Source organism: Micromys minutus (assembly GCF_963924665.1).
Source record: "Micromys minutus genome assembly, chromosome: 9".
NCBI lineage: Eukaryota > Metazoa > Chordata > Mammalia > Rodentia > Muridae > Micromys > Micromys minutus.
The window spans coordinates 57235903-57248302 of NC_137978.1; the positions used below are offsets into that span (position 1 = coordinate 57235903).

Here is a 12400-nt window from a genome sequence, read left to right on the forward strand (position 1 = left end):
TTCGTATGAGGAAAGAACCAAAAACAGGCTCAAAAATATTAAAGGATAATGCCCATGCCTTCCAAAAGCTACCTTACATGGCCCAGTTAAAATTACAAATCATGGTCACTGGATTATCCCACTAATGATGATAACACACTCATCATCCCTGATTTCAATAGTGCCATTGTAGGGTGGAATTTTGATACTTTGGTGAGTGTGCCTTCTGAGGGGACATTTATATCCAACCAACAACTAGAGTGTGCTTAGAGTTCATAAACCCTGAGTTTAGTTATCAGCACCAAATGAAGAGTGTCAGAATCTGAAAATTGTTTGAAGCTTATAATGAAATTATTAAATCAAATAATAATCATAAGTAAATAAAATTATCAGTTGAGTGGCTTGCATGAAGCTTTATGGAAGAGCACTTGTTTAGTATATGCCAGACTCTTGGCTTGAACTCTAACACTGCATGTCAAAATTAAACAACAAAATATAAGAAATCATGGTGGCACTCATTATGTTCATTGTGGGCCAATAATAACACACAATATAACTTTGTTCTGGTAGAATTCTAAACTACTACATTCAAATATTTGCCTATTATATCCAATACAAAAATGTCAGCCCTTTTGTCATATACAGATAGATAATATTATGTAGACTGAGCAGGTTATATTTATGTACTTAAAATATGTGTGCATGTGTACTTGCACATGCACATGTATGTGTTTGTAAGAACAATTTTTAATGCTATAAATGTGAGAGAGAGAAAGGGATCAAACAAGGGAGGGGTAGGAAGAAAGAAAGAGAAGAGAAAATGATATACTTATTTCAAATATTTTAAATTATACTTTTGAAAAACTATATGTGATTAGTATGTAAGACACTGAAAAATACAGAGCCTCTGAGAAATGAGAGATATATTGCAGTTAGTTGAAGGTCTTTGTTCCACTTGATGAATCTGAGTCCCAAGGAATTGACAGAAACAAAAACTGCTTGGATACTTTGTAGGATTATATCATTATACAACAAGGCAGGTCCAGAATAAGGTGAAGCCCATCATTGGGTGAAAAGGAAGGAGAGGCAGGGAAAAAGTATAAGAAGGAGTAGAGGAGGAGCAGAAGTAGAGATTCAAGATGGGAGAAAAGATGACTCATCTGCCTGGCTCTGAGTACCTATCAGGAATTATGTGCACTTTCTAAGGGATGGATTTCTATAGGTCAATTTATCTTATCTAAGTGGGCAGTTTATATCTTTGTTAATTGCTTGTAGGCTTATTGTGTGGAGAGATTGTGGATTGAGAATTTAACATATAAATCTGTTTGATAAATTATTGATTGTTGAGTCGTGAGTTTACCAGACTATGGAGGACAGTGTGTGAAAGCAATGGCTAAGAGGCAGCTGGAACGTGCAGATCTGGCATGGGACCCATGGAATAAGATGTGTGTGCAAGGCTGGGTAACTAACCACCTAGGGGACTTCATGGTAGAGAAAGACACCAGGCGTCCAGCTACACTCTGTAGCGCCTCCTGCAGTAAAAACCCCCCAAGTAGAGTGAGGCCCCTTGGGACCAGTAGCTATAGAACAATTTCTTTCTCATTAAACTTGTTTTAATGAGTCTCAAAATTCTGTGACAGATTTTTTTTTAAACTTTATTTTAAAAAACAAAGATAAAAGAAAAAAATTAAACATTTTTGCATAAATGTATACAAATACAATTGTGTCCGTGCTTGGCTTTCCTTTTTTTTTTTTTTTTTTTTTAAGGTTTGACACTCTGCATTAAGGTCTTACTAGTTACAATGAGCAAAAAGTACATGTAAAACAGGATGTAACCCGGAATTAGTCAACATTTTCTTGGTGTGTAAGGATTGAGCATGACTTTTGTTTTGTTTTGTTTTGTTTTTTGTTTTGTTTTGTTTTCTTTTTTTTTTTTTTTTTTTTTTTTTTTTTTTTTTTGAACTTCACACAGTCTGTGAGTTGTTTCTGGGGCAGTCTGAGCCTCTGGGGTTAGCATCCCACTATCAGTGACTGCATATTATGTCTGTTCTTTTGTGCCTGGGTTATCTCACTCAGGATGATATTCTCTAGATGCAACCATTTTCTTAAGAATTTGGTTAAGTCATTGTTTCTGATGGCTGAGTAGTACTCCATTGTGTAAATGTACCACAATTTTTGTATCCATTCATCTACTGAAGGACATCTGGATTCTTTCCAGCTTCTGGCTATTATAAACAGAGCTGCTATAAACATTGTGGTGCATGTATCTTTGTTGTATATTGGAATGTCTCTGGGGTATATGGCCAGAAATGGAATAGCTGGATCTTCAGGTAGTACTATGTCCAATTTTCTGAGGAATCGCCAGACAGATTTCCAGAGTGGTTGTATCAGTTTACAACCCCACCAACAGTGGAGAAGTGTTCCTCTTTCTCCGCAACCTTGCCAGCATCTGCTGTCATCTGAGTTTTGGATCTTGGCCAATCTGATTGGTGTAAGGTGGAATCTCAGGGTTGTTTTGATTTGCATTTCCCTGATGGCTAAGGATGTTGAGCACTTCCTTAGATGTTTCTCACTCATTCCATATTCCTCAATTGAGAAGGTTTTGTTTAGCTCTGTACCCCATTTTTTAATAGGGTTGTTTGATTTTCTGGTGTCTAGCTTTTTGAGTTCTTTGTATACCTTGGATATTAGGCCTCTATCAGATGTGGAGTTGGTAAATATCTTTTCCCATTCTGTTGGCTGCCATTTTGTTTTCTTGACAATGTCCTTAGCCTTACAGAAACTTTGCAATCTCCTTAAGTCCCATTTGTTAATCTTTGACCTTAGAGCTTGAGCCATTGGTGTTTTGTTCAGAAAATTTTCTCCTGTGCCTATGTGTTCTAAGGTTTTCCCTACTTTCTCATCTAATAGTTTTAGTGTATCTGGTTTAATGTGGAGATCTTTGATCCACTTACACTTGAGCTTTGTACAAGGAGATAAGAAAGGGTCTATTTTCATTCTCCTGCATGCTGAGTGCCAGTTGGACCAGCACCATTTGTTGAATATGCTGTCCTTTTTTCTTTGAATGTCTACAGCTCCTTTGTCAAAAATCAGGTGACCATATACGTGAGGGCTCATTTCTGGTGACAAATTTTTGATCAAGTTTTTTCCATTAAAAAGTATGGATTTTGAAAACTAATCACTTAAAACAGCCACACCCAAAAAATTTCCACAAAACATTCTTTTCTTCTGAAGGCTTTATGATGCATTCTTAGCATTAACCAGTCTTTTACTATTAAACGTAAATGGCCAATTGAGACAAACAGTTTTAAGACTGTTCTTCCACCACTAATTAATACTGGGGTGGCAGGTGTTGGGGATAATATTCATTTAGCCTTCTGAGCTTTCTGAGCAGACTTGGTGACTTTGCCAGCTCCAGCAGCCTTCTTGTCCACAGCAACTGTCTGCCTCGTTTCACGAACAGCAAAACAATCAAGTGAAGGATAGTCAGAGAAGCTCTCAACACACATGGGCTTGCCAGGGACCATATCAGTGGCAGCATCACCATTCACTTCAAGAATTTGGGGCCATCTTCCAGCTTCTTACCACATCTAACATCTTTGACAGATACGTTCTTTATAAAGAAGCTCACATTGTCCCCAGGAAGAGCTTCACTCAAAGCTTCATGGTGCATTTCAACAGACATGACTTCAGTTGTTATATTGACTGGAGCAAAGGTAAACACCATGCCATGCTTGAGAACACCAGTTTTTACTCAGCCCATGGGGACAGTGCCAATACCCCCAATTTTATGGACATACTGGAGGAGCAGTCACAGAAGTTTGTCAGCTGGACAAGCTGGTGGCAGAATACAGTCCAAAGCTTTCAGCAGTGTGGTACCACTGGCACTGACATGTTTGCAGGTGGCTTTCCATCCCTTGCACCATGGTATGTTAAAACTTGGCTCCAGTATGCTGTCACCATTCCAACCAGAAACTGGCACAAATGCTACTGTGTCAGGGTTTTAACCTAGATTTTCTTAACATAGGTGCTGACTTTCTTAATGATTTCCTTGTATCTCTTCTGACTGTATGGTGGCTCTCTGGAATCCATTAACACCAACAGTTAGCTGTTTTACACAGAGGAGGTAAGGCAGAAGAGCATGCTCACAGGTCTTCCTGTTCTTAGAGATACCAGCTTCAAAATCACCAACACAAGCAGCAACAATCAGGAGCGCACAGTCAGCCTCAGATGTACCTGTAATCATGTTTTTTGATGAAGTCCCTGTGTCCTGGATCATCAGTGATAGTCACATAGTATTTGCTAGTCTCAATTCTCCACAGGGAGCTGTCAATAATGATACCACAATCACGCTCAGCTTTCAGTTCGTCCAAGACCCAGGCGTACTTGAAAGAGCCTTTTCCCATCTCTGCTGCCTGCTTTTCAAACTTTTCATTTCGTCTGTCAGTTCCACCACATTTGTAGATCAGGTGACTAGTTGTGCTGGACTTGCCAGAATCTATGTGTCCAATTATGACAATGTTGATGTGAGTCATTTCCTTTCCCATTTTTGCTTTAAATTAGTGGTGGCTTTCACAACACCTACGTACTGATGGCAAACCCATTGTGAAAAAGCCAGAACCTTTTTTTTAATATTCACTGCAACATACCTGTTCTGTAGAAATGACACGTATGAAGAAGGAGTGCTGGCTTCAATGGCCAAGCAGGGATGTTGCTAACAAAGATGTTCATGACAGAGGTAAAGTTACTGGAATTTATTCTGAAGACAACATATTCATGTTGACATAGATGATCGGGGTCCTGCCTATTGAAATAATCTCTATAATACCTGGTTTAAAAAGTCTTCAGTCTCCATGATTCTATGGGAAACAGCAACCCTGAGACTTTATCATCTTCACAATATACAAAACTTATAGCTTTAGTTATCACAGGGAGAAAATCTATGATTGAAAAGTAGGCAAACATGTATGTATTTGCAAATTTATGGGTAGCAACAAAGGGCATATCCACAAGCAGCATTTCAATGCGCCTTCTCACATTTGGAGGAAGATCGTGTTTTCCCCTCTTTCCAAAGAACTGAGACAGAAGTATGATGTTCGGGCTATGCCCATTTGAAAGGATGATGAAGTTCAGGTTGTTTGAGGACACTACAAAGGCCAGCAAATTGGCAAAGTGGTCCAAGTGTACAGGAAGAAATACGTCATCTACATTGAATGAGTCCAGCGAGAGAAGGCTAATGGCACACCTGTCCATGTGGGCATGCACCCCAGCAAGGTAGTTATCACCAAGATAAAGCTAGACAAGAGCCGAAAGAAGATCCTGGAGGGGAAAGCCAAATCTCGACAAGTAGGGAAAGAGAAGGGCAAATACAAAGAAGAAACAATAGGGGAGATGCAGGAGTAAAGACATCTCTTGCATAGCTTTCATTAAAGATTGCTTAAGTTTAAAAAAAAAAAAAAGATTCAATCATGACTCAACATGCTCATGTCTACCCACCACACTAAGAACATAACACCTGAAAAAATCCCTCAGGTACCAAATGTTAAAATAAAAAGAAGAGAAAATGGAGAAATGGGCAATATATTAAAAACTCATATGCTAAAATTAGAACATAGGAGACACTAACCAGTAAAATGGAGATTGATGTTTCTTTAACAACCCAATGTGTCACATGATGTTTTCCTAAAAGCTGTCTTGTGAGTGGGCATATAATATTTTGCTGAAGACAGACACATGAAAGAGCATGTGATATTTAGAAAGAATACAAATAGAATCCCACGAACAGTGAGAGGACACTCTTGCATTGTTACACCATGCAACACTTCTCCGATCTCCATTGGTCTTCACTGGTCTTTATATATAGAGGAAAATGCACCAAAGATTTTCTTGTGGTATCCAAGTTGATTCTATCTGTGGATTATGTTAGAGCTACTGATTCATGTTTGGTACTTATTATTGGGCCAGACTTCTGGTTTCCTAACAATGAAGAGTGGAAACACCCCCACTTCTAAACTACTTCTAAACAGGTCCACAATCTCCATTTTCTATTAACCTTATTGTTCCCCTGGGACCTCTGATTAGGGAGATAGAAGGGAGATTGAAGTATTTAAGAACCCTACATAAATTAGATTTTAAAAAATATATAAGTCTATGTGTGGCACCCACTCCTTAGGCCTAGGCAAAATGTGTAACTGTGCTTCTAATGAAGTAGATGACTAAACTTGATTATATTTTCATCATTTTGACTTCAACTTATCCTCCTACTAGGCTCTTTATGTAAAGGGAAGATGGTATTATGGAATGGATTTCCTTAGCTCATAAACAAAGTAAAAAAATTTTAAATAATTATAAAAAGTGGAATAAGACTACAACAATTTTCAGAAACATATCCAGGTAAAATTATAATACCTCTTACTAATGGTGAGATTCTGTCATTAAGGTTGATCAATGAAGATTGGCAAAGAGATTGTAATAACAATGTAGGACAAACCAATAACAAATATTCAAAAGACAAGTGTCAGAATCACATCCATTTCTATCTGTGCCTCGGAGCTGAACCTGTGCCACAGCTCTCTGCATAGCAATCATGCCTAGAGAGAGCTTGTGTCCCAGGAGTGCTGTCACGCCTAAGCTCACGGCCTCACAGGAGGGACATGCTCCAGGCCCAGAGAGCAAGACCAGATAACACCAGAGATGACCAGATGGTGAAAGGCAAGCACAAGGAAATAATAAACAGAAACCAAGGTTACTTGGCATCATTAGAACCCAGATCTCCCACCACACCAAGCTCCAGATATGCAAACACACATGAAAAGCAAGAGTCTGATTTAAAATCAAATTTAATGATGATAATAGAGAATTTTTAAGGACATAAATAATTCCCTTTAAAAAATATAGGAGAACACAGGTAGATAAGTAGATAGCCCTTAAAAAGGGAACATATAAATCCATTAGAGAAATACAGAGAAACACAATTAAACGGGTGAAGGAATTGAGCAAAACCATCCAGGATCTAAAAAGATAAATAGAAACAATAAAGAAATTACAAAGGGAGACAACCCTGGAGATAGAAAACTTAGGAAAAGCGGAATGGATACAGAAATTGTGGTACATATGCTCAATGGAGTACTACTTAGCTGTCAAAAACAATGACTTTATGAAATTCCTAGGCAAATGGATGGAATTTGAAGCTATCATCCTGAGTGAAGTAACCCAGTCACAAAAGAATACTCACAGTATGTTTTCGCTTATAAGTGGATACTAGCCAAAAAGCTTGTAATACCCAAGAAACCATTCACAGAACTTATGAAGCTCAAAGAGAAGTAAGGCCAGAAAGTAAATGTTCTTCCTTAGAAGGAAGAACAAAACATTCATGGGAGGAAATAAAGGGACAAATAGAAGAGCAGGAATTGGAGAAAAGATCATCCAGAGATTGCCTCACCTGAGGATATATGGCATATGTGCCCAATAAACCCAAGTATTATTGTTGATGCCAAGTAGTGCCTACTAGCAAGAACCTGGATGCCTCCTCAGAGGTTCTGCCAGAGTCATACTGATACAGAGGAGGAAGCTTGCAGCTGAATGTCAGACTGAATACGAAGAGCCAAATGAATGAGCTAGAAAAAGAACTGAAGGATCTTAAAGGGTCTGCAACCCCATGGGAAGAACAAAATGATCAACTATCCAAACCCACCACAGCTCCCAGGGACTGAAACACCAACCAATGAATTGCCTGGAAAGACCCGTGGCCCAAAGTACATATGCAGCAGAGGATAGCGTTTTCTAACACCAATGGGAGGAGAGGCCTTTGGTCCAGCGAAGGTTTGTTTTCCCAGTGTAGGAGAACACCAAGGTGCTGAAGTAAAAGAGGGTGGTGGGAGAGGGAGCACCTTCATGGAGGCAATGGTAGGAGGCGGGAGGATGGGATTGTGGGAAAGGGATAACATTTGGAATATAAATGCAGAGAGTTTTCATTAAAAAAGATTTTGGGTGGGGGAGAAAACTTAGGAAAGAAATTAGGTGTCATAAAGCAACAGAATACAAGAGATAGAAGAGAAAATCTCAGGTGTAGAAGATACCATAAAAAACATTGACACAACAGTCAAAGAAAACACAAATGCAAAAGGCTGCTAACACAAAACATCCAAGAAATTCAGGACAGGATAAAAAGACCAAATCTAAGAATAACAGGTATAGAAGAGAGCAAAGATTCCCAACTCAAAAGGCTAGTAAACATCTTCAACAAAATTATAGAAGTAAACCTCCCTAACCAGAAGAAAGATATACCCATTAACATATAACAAGCTTACAAACCCCAAATAGTTTGGACCAGAAAAGATATTTCTCCCATCACATAATAGTCAAAACACCACATACATATAACAAAGAAAGAATATTAAAAGGAGTAAGGGGGAAAGGTCAAGTAACATACAAAGGCAGACCAACCAGAATTACATACACCAGACTTCTCAACAGAGACTCTGAAAGGCAGAAGATCTTGTGTAGATGTCATACAGACCTGAAGAGAACAAAAAAGTCAGCCCAGGATACTATACCCAGCAAAATTCTCAATTAACATAGATGGAGAAACCAAGATATTTCAAGACAAAAACAAGTATAAACAATATCTGTCCACAAATCCAGCCATACAAAAGATAATAGATGGAAAACTCTAACACAAGGAGGAAAATTACACCCAAGAAAAAGCAAGAAATTAATCTTTTTTCAACAAACCCAAATGAAGATAGCTACAAAAACATAAGTACACCTCTAACAACAAAAATAAAAGGAATCAACAATCACTGGTTCTTACTATCTTTTAATATCGATGCACTCAATTCTCCAATGAAAAGACATAGACTAACAGACTGTGTATGTAAACATGACCCAACATATTGCTGCATACAGGAAATGCACCTCAGTGACAAAAAGACACTACCTCAGATTAAAAGGCTGTAAAATAATTTTCCAAGCAAATGGTTCCAAGAAACAAGCTGGAGTAGCAATTTTCATATCAAATAAAATCAACTTTTAACCAAAAGTTATCAAAATAGATTTTTTAAAGGACACTTTATACTCATCAAAGGAAAAGATTTATCAAGATGAAGGCTCAACTCTGAACATTTATGCTCCAAACGCAAGTGTGCCCACATTCATAAAAGAAACTTTACTAAAACTCAAATTACACATTGCACCTCACACAATAATAGTAGGAGACTTCAACACCACATTCTCACCTATGAACAGATCATGGAAACAAAAATTAAACAGAGACACAGTGAAACTAACAGAAGTTGTGAACCCAATGGATTTAACATATATCTATAAAATATTTGATCCTGAAAAAAAGAATAAATATACCTTCTTCCCAGCACTTCATGATACCTTCTCCAAAATTTACCATATAATTGGTCACAAAACTGGTATCAACAGATAGAAGATTGAAACAATCACACACATCCCATCAGATCACCATGGACTAAGACTGGTCTTCAATAAAAACAAAAACTACAGAAAGCTTACATACACATGGAAGCTGAACAATGTTCAACTCAAAAGTAACTTGGTCAGGAAAGAAATTAAAGACTTTACAGAACTTAATGAATATGGGACACAATGAAAGGAGTGCTAAGAAGAAAACTTGTAGCTCTGAGTGCTTCCATAAAGAAACTGGAGACAGCATAGACTAGCAGCTTGACAGCACACCTGAAATCTAGACCATAAAGAAGCAAATACACCAAAGAGCAGTAGATGACAGGTAATAATCAAACTAAAAGCTGAAACCAACCAAGTAGAAACATAAAGAACTATACAAAGAATCAACAATACCAGGAGCTGGTTCTTTGAGAAAATCAACAAGATAGATACACCCTTAGCCAGACTAACCAGAGGGCACAGAAACAGTATCCAAATTAACAAAATCATGAAAACTGGGAGATAATAACAGAAACTGAGGAAATTCAGAAAATCATCAGATCCTGCTACAAAAGCCTATACTCAACAAAACTGGAAAATCTGGATGAAATGGACAGTTTTCTAGACAGATACCAGGTACCAAAGTTAAATCAGAATCAGATAAATAATTTTAAACAGTTCCATAATCCATAAAGAAATAGAAGTCATTAAAAGTCTCCCAACCAAGAAAAGCCAGGACCACATTGTTTTAGTGCAGAAACCTATCAGCTCTTCAAAGAAAATCTAATAGCAACACATTTTAAACTATTCCACCAAATAGGAACAGAAAGAATTCTACCCAATTCTCTCTATAAAGCCAGTTACCCTGACAATGTAACCACACAAAGACCCAACAAAGAAAGAGGACTTCAAACCAATTTCCCTTATGAATATCAATGCAAAGAATACTCAGTAAAACTCTTGAAAACCGAACACAAAAACACGTTGAAACAATCATTCATCATGATCAAGTAGGCTTCATTCAGGTATGATGGGATGGTTCAATATGCAGAAATCCATCAACGTAATTCACTCTATAAGCAAACTTTTTAAAAGTCACATGATCATCTTATTAGATCCTGAAAAGGCCTATGACAAAATACAACACCCTTTCATGCTAAAATATTAGAGAGATCAAGAATTCAAAGCCCATACCTAAACATAGTAAAAGCAATATACAGCAAACTAATAGCCATCTTCAAACTAAATGGAGAGAAACCTGAAGCAATCCCACTAAAGTCAGAAACAAGGCTGCCCACTCTTTTCCTATCTATTCAATATAGTACTCAAAGTCCTAGCCAGCGCAATTAACAAAAGGAGATGAAATGAATACAAATTGGAGGGAAAGAAGTCAAAATATCACTCTTTGTAGATGATATGATAATATACTAAGTGAACCCAAAATTTCCACCAGAGAACTCCTTCAGTTCATATACAACTTCAGCAAAGTGGCTGGATATCAAAGTAACTCAAATAAATCAGTAGCCCTTTTTTTTTTTCTCAAAGGATAAATGAACTGAGAAGGAAATTAGAATAATAACACTCTTCACAATAGTCAAAATAATATAAAATATCTTGGTGTGGCTTTAACCATATAAGCTAAAGGTCTAATAGAAGCTAGTAGAAGAGAAAATGGGAAACAGCTTCAAACACATTGGCATAGGGGAAATTTTCCTGAACAAAACACCAATGGTCCTGGCTCTAGGATCAACTCTAAACAAATGGGATATCATAAAATTGAACATCATCTGAAAGGCAAGGGACACTGCATCAGGACAAAACATCAACCTACAGACTGAAAAAAATATCTTTACCAATTCTACATCTGATAGAGGACTAATAAACAATATATACAAAGAACTCACAAAACTAGATTCCAGAGAACCCAAGAACGCTATTTAAAAATGGGGTACATAGCTAAACAAACAATTTTCAACTGAAGAATCTCAAATTACTAATAAGCACCTAAATAAATGTTTAACATCCTTAGTCATCAGGGAAATGCAAATTAAAACAACCTGAGATTTCACCTCACACCAGTCAGAATAGCTAAGAAGGAATTTTCCTCTTTCTCCACACCCTCATCAGCATGTGCAGTCATTTAAGGTTTAGTCTTAGTCATTCTGACTGGAATAAGGTAGAATCTCAAGGTAATTTTGATTTACATTTCACTGACAACTAAAGATACTGAACAATTCTTTAAGTGCTTCTCTGCCATTCTAGATTTCTCTCCTGAGATTTTTCTATTTAGCTCTGTATCCCATTTTTTAATTGGGTCATTTAGGTTTTGGAAGGTTAACTTCTTGAGTTCTTTATATATGTTGGGTATTTTCCATCTATCAGATGTAGGGTTAGTGAAGATCTTTTTCAAATCTGTAGGCTGCCATTTTGTTCTATTGACAGTGTCCTTAACTTACAGAAGCTTTGCAATTGTATGAGGTCCCATTTGTCAATTCTTGATCTTAGATCATAAGCCATTGGTGTTCCGTTCAGGAAATTTTCCCCATTGCTAGTGCATTCAAGGCTCTCTCCCACTCTCTATTCTTTTAGATTCACTGTATCTGATTTTCTGTTAAGTTCCTTGATCCACTTGGACTTGAACTTTGTGCAAGGTGATAAATATGGGCTGATTTTTATTCTTCAACATGCAGACTGGCAGTTAGACCAGCACCATTTATTGAAAATGATGTCTTTTTTTCCAGAAGCTGGTTTTGGCTTCTTTATCAAAGATCAAGTATTCATAGGTATGTGGGTTTATTTCTAGGTCTTAGATTCTTTTCTATTGATTGACCTATCTATCTCTGTACCAATACTATGTGGTATTTATCACTACTGCTCTGTAGCACAGCTTGAAGTCAGGTATGGTGATTCCCCACCAACTCCCAGAAGATCTTTTATTCTTAAGAATTGTTTTTACTATCCTGGGTTTTTTGTTTTGCCACATGAAATTAAAAACTGCTGTACCATG

At 37.3% G+C, this 12400-nt stretch overlaps 1 pseudogene across 1 annotated transcript; it reads right to left on the minus strand.

Annotated features, from left to right (window-relative positions):
* Positions 1-3344: 3344 nt before the first annotated feature.
* LOC308424403 (elongation factor 1-alpha 1-like) lies at positions 3345-4526 on the minus strand (annotated as a pseudogene). The gene has a single exon. The product of its transcript is annotated as an elongation factor 1-alpha 1-like (transcript).
* Between the last annotated feature and the right edge of the window lie 7874 nt (positions 4527-12400).